The following is a 5,555-nucleotide window of genomic DNA, read 5'->3' as shown; positions in this document are numbered from 1 at the left end:
TTGTGCTATATTTAGTCAACTCTTTAACGAAATCTGTGTTACCTGAACGCGTAAAATAATAGCGGTTTATATACCAAACGCAATCAAAGGTTTGAACGTTGTTTTCGATTTATAGATATAGGAAGATGTGGTGTGAGTGCCAATGAGACAACTCTCCATCCAAAAAACAATTTAAAAACCATTATAGGTTAAAGTACTGATTTAGACTGGTTTATATATTTTCGTTTGGGCTTATATCATTTTTACCCTCCGGTTTATATTATTCGTTCATCCTATCTCGACTCTTTTTAATTTAAGAGTCTATTCTAATTTGATTCTTAAAGAAATCACTAAAGAGACATTAATTGTCAAAATCTGGATATGGTGTACACATTTGTGCACTTCGTGTTTGTGGTTTTCAATTTTTGCCACAAGTTTATTGTTTTCTGATTGAAACTTGATTAATATTAAGATTAATTTTATTAGATCTTGTGATCAATATTTTATCAATTGTCAATGGTAGTCAGCAGGGTTTATGAACATCAGTTGTTCGACCTTTTAGTCAAATGCGTATTGCTAAAATATACTTTTTCACTTTTTGGGAATTTCGGAAAATGTTTTTTTGCGCTGTATTTAGACCCCTCTACCACGTAATTTGTTTTAACTGCACACGTATAAAAATACAGTTTTTATCCAATGCAATCAAATGTTTGAACGTTGTTTTCGTTTTAGACTGGCGAACTAAATTATAGTCCTGGTACCTTTGATAACCAATTACACTTTTTTATATTTTTTTGTTAGGGCGTATGTTTCCCTCCTGTTTATATGATTAGTTCATCCTATCTCGACTCTTTTAAACTCAAGAGTCTTTTCTTAATTGATGTAATTTAAATGGCTTTCCAACTGCCTTTTTGATCCCTTACATCACTGAAGAGACATTAAATGTCGAAATTTGGATATGGTGTACAAAATATTGCATGTCACATTTGCGGTACACCGCCTTTTCCGCAAGTTTATTGTTTTTTGTTTAATAAAAAATAAAAAAATAAGATCCATTTTGTTACAACTGGTGATCCGTTTATATGAAGCCTAGGTGGTTGAGTGGTCTAGTGCTTCAGACACAATGTAAAACGATTTGATGCCACGATATCTATAGTAGCATGATTTCGAATCCTGCTGAGGGAAAAAAATATATCGGAAAACAAGTTTACAGATATAACATTGTTGGGCTGATGTTTAGACGAATTATATATATAAATACCGTTTAGATTTCTTACATCAGTGAAAACACATTGATAGTCAAAATCCGGACATGATGTACAAATATTGCACGTCACGTTTGCGGTATATCACATTTTCCGGAAGTTTATTGTTTTCTGTTTGGTAAAAAAAAATATTTTAAGATCCATTTTGTTACATCTTTTGTAATCACCAATGGCAGTCAGTAGGGTTTAAGAACATCAGTTGTTCGCCCTGCTACTCAAATGCGTTTTGTTAAAATATAGTTTTCCTCTTATTGGTCTTTTTGAAAGTGCTGTTTGTGCTGTATGTATACCACTCTACCAACACATTTGTGTGGATAGTACGTGTCTGATAAGTTTTAGAATGTTGAGGGATAGAGCTGCAAAATACTTGCCGCGTTTATTTTAAAAAAATCAAGTTATGAACGTAGAAACAAATAGCGATTTGTAATCTATGGTTTACAAAATTGATTCCCATTTCATATTCCGTTGATGTCTTAGAGCAAACCCATGAAAGTCTAAGTGTTAATCATGATGCACGTTAAAACCAAAGGGGTTGACATGGTTGTAGTAAAATTGTCCTCCTTTGCTTTGGTCTTCTTCTGACTGGTGGTAAAACCAGTTGGACAGTCTTGAATAGTAAGTGACTTGGCTCTAATCAGATGTTGACAATAATGTCCCACTGTTTGTATTCGTTAGAAAGCTTTATCAAAGTTAGACGCAGGAAACGTAGTTGTGCGTTTGCCAATTACCGATGTGATTCTGTTATTAAACTTTTTATACAAATTAATTCCCTTTGTCAATCTTAGACTTGTTCTTTACTGAACAAAATTGGCTTTTGCCTATGCAAAGCCTGATAAATTATAAAGTGATGTATCGGCGGTTTAAGTATTTTTTTTATGAAAAATAATTTCTGATGTCAAAAGTATTCAACTGAACAACAAATCAATGTAATTTAAAAATTTGAAAACCTAAAAGATTTACATGCATTACGCACAGTTAAATTTTCTTTTTCTGCTAGCTCTCCATTGTATTTGAATAAAAAGTTAATTCCCCTCATAAGGGAGACAACTAAACAAGTGATCTCTAATTAAAGGTTTAATAACGGGAATTGGCAAATAGACTATTGCAGGTCTTATCATGAACGACCCAAACCACAAGAATGGTTGAAGTCAAAGTAACAAGATAGTTAATGCATATAATGATATATGTTTGTCTGATTTACAAGAAGAGAGATACAGAATCTTTTAATATAAACCCTATACATATATAAGAGACCTGCACTTATTATAGGACAATATCAAGAACTGCTTGGTTCATTGTTAATTTCAGTACAACAAAGAAAACTGTCACAAGAATTCAGAAATAAAACATTACATGAAAGTTAGTAATTAATGACTAGAGTTTTAAGAAACTACAACATATGATGTGCACAGATAACTAGCAGGACATACTGATTACACACACTGTTCAGGGACAGGTACTCATACTGCGAATAAAGCAAGCCGGAATTTAAAGGTACATTATTGTTTTACTGAAACCTACAGTGCCAGATTTTCCTGGAAAAAACTAAATATGTTCAACGGAGGTGTCTAACATTCCATGACCAATGAGAACTTAAGTTAAAAAAAGTATTTAAAGAAGAATCAGAGATTTTGAATATAGTTTCGTTTGGAGATTAATCTAACGGTATAAGAAACTTACATGTACGCTTACACAAAAGAACTGTATAGCTTGGATCAGAAGACGGATACATTATACCAATTATACATTTCAGTATCAACCGTAGCCTCACTGCTTTCAAGCTAGAGAAGCAAAATCAAAGAGGAGGTACGTTGATTTCTAGCAAATCCGGGTACTGAGGCGGCGGTTGACCATCGTTATCCTCGCATGGAGCAATATAAACTATGACAAGCATAAACAATTTTAGCACTTATTTACAAATTGATTCAGTGTGTATATACTTCTGAAATTTAATTCTTTAAAACTTAGAAGATTCAAGAATTTGACGTATCCGATTTTTATGTTAGGTAGCTATGTATAAGCAATATGTATTTAAATAATTCATGCTTTCCCTTTGATATTCCGTGTAATTGATGTAACTGATTTAAAAAAAATATGTTCCCAAATCCAATTCAAATGTTATACATGTATGATTGTCCCCTTTTGCTCAGTCGCAATGTTAAGGAAATATCTTCATCTTTAAATTTTTTTAAACACAGTCCTTGTTTTTTTTCAATTTAACGCTCAAAATCAATTAGCAGTTTTTATGATCAAAATGAGATGTGTTCCGATTGTGAATAACTATCCACAAAAGTCAAAATGAAGTTGTGAGTCTAGTTGCTAAAAAGGTTTCTATAAGTAAGTCATATGTAATTCATTTTTTATGACCAAACGATAAATAAACATCCACTAGATTTTTTTGTGTGAATCGAATAATTTGTATTGCATCGTAAAAACATTTAAATAGACCTGTGTGAAATTGGCGTTTTGTTCATATTTAATATATATTTGATTTAACATATGTTGAAAAATCTGGGACTCATTTCTACATCAATGAATACGAATTACAAATGTATATAAGCCTCGTCAGATCATAGATTGCACATCATTATTAGTATATTTTATTTGAACGGTTGGTTAAGTAAAAGCAACAAGATTTATTCGATATTTTAAAGATTAATAAGAACGTTATGTAACAATTCTCATGTTTTAAACGTTTTAATTGTAATGCAGGACAACTTTAAACATTGTAAACCTTATTTATTATTTATCAAGTGTTTTCATTTAAGAATTGAATGCTCTTTTTTTGTAAATTTATTGGGGTGTAAAAGCGTTGACCGAAGTACATTTTGTATGAAGCGCGGAAGCTCTTCATACTAAAAATGTGCGCACGGTCAACGCTTTTACAACCCTATAAAGTTACCAAAAAAAAGCATTCAAGACTTATAATTACATTTTTACCTATAGGATCATGAAAACACGCCTTTTATCAAGTTTGTATTTCATTTACCTGTGCACTTTTTTTTGTAATTATTTTATTTTTGATGATGAAACATGTGAAATTACATATTACAGTATTCGATACACATTTTAAAAATAAAGGTAATACTTGATAAATCAATTAAGTCATATGGATATAATAAGATAAAGATATAAATATTACAAAAAGATTTTGTTAATTAATCAAATAAATTAAATAAAAACTGCTTCTAACAAATGCCATTTCTGATCCATTTTTACTTTTTGTACAGGGGTTAAGAAACATACAGAGTATTTTTCTATATTAATCCAATATTTTAAATATTCTACCCCACCACATTTTGTGGGGAATATGTTCTTACATCTACATTTGTATATATAATATTTGAAATACAACAAAATATTGTTAACTATTTTACTGTTGACAAAATCCTCAGACACACCTAAAATGACTTCTTTTGCACTGAAAGGCAGTAGAATGCCATAATTTTTAATCCAATCTATAACGGATAGCCAGAAGTTTTGTGATACATTACATTCCCAAAAAAATGTGAAAAATATTTTCTTTAATTTCTGAACAAAAAGTACAAAGTTCAGTTTCTTTTAATTTACATTTCAATAAAAATGAATTACATGGTAGAATCCTATGAACAACCTTAAATTGGAAGTTTTGCAAAAAAGAGTTTCTGGTTATGATGAAGGGCATCGAATAAATAGCATTCCAATCCTCAATCTGCATATCTAAATATCTGTCCCATTTTTCACGGGAAGATAAAGATAACACTTTATTATCCTCCAAAAATAATGTATAGAAAAATTTACAAGATTTGGGTTCCTTTTTAACTTTATCTATTAATTTATTTTCAATAATTTCCAGTTTTGAACTACCTTCTATTATTCTTTTCCATCTCTTTGGAATCGCACTTAAAATACTATAAAATTCTACAAAGTTAGTATTGATATCATACTTTTTTTTAAATTCATCATATGAGAATAATGTATTATTATCTGACATAAGATCATTAATGAAGAATATACTATTTTCAACATATTTGAACCTCAAAATAATAAATATTGGGCATCTTAAGACCACCGTCACAGTGTTCGGACATTATCACTGCCCTTTTCACTTTATCAGGTTTTCCTGTCCATAAAAAGTTAAAAAATATATTCTGAATCTCCCTCAAAACCCCTTCTGGGGGGTAGGGAAGGACAGTCAGAACTTGGACCAAAATGGGAAGTGCTTAAGTCTTAATAACTACAACCCTCCCAATATATGTCAGTTCTCTATAAGCCCAAGTATTGAGTAATGACTTGATACTGTTTATCTTGGCTGTAAAATTACATAAGAGT

This window comes from Mytilus trossulus, chromosome 3, assembly GCF_036588685.1.
Source record: "Mytilus trossulus isolate FHL-02 chromosome 3, PNRI_Mtr1.1.1.hap1, whole genome shotgun sequence".
NCBI classification, from domain to species: Eukaryota; Metazoa; Mollusca; class Bivalvia; order Mytilida; family Mytilidae; genus Mytilus; species Mytilus trossulus.
This window is presented reverse-complemented; position numbering follows the sequence as displayed.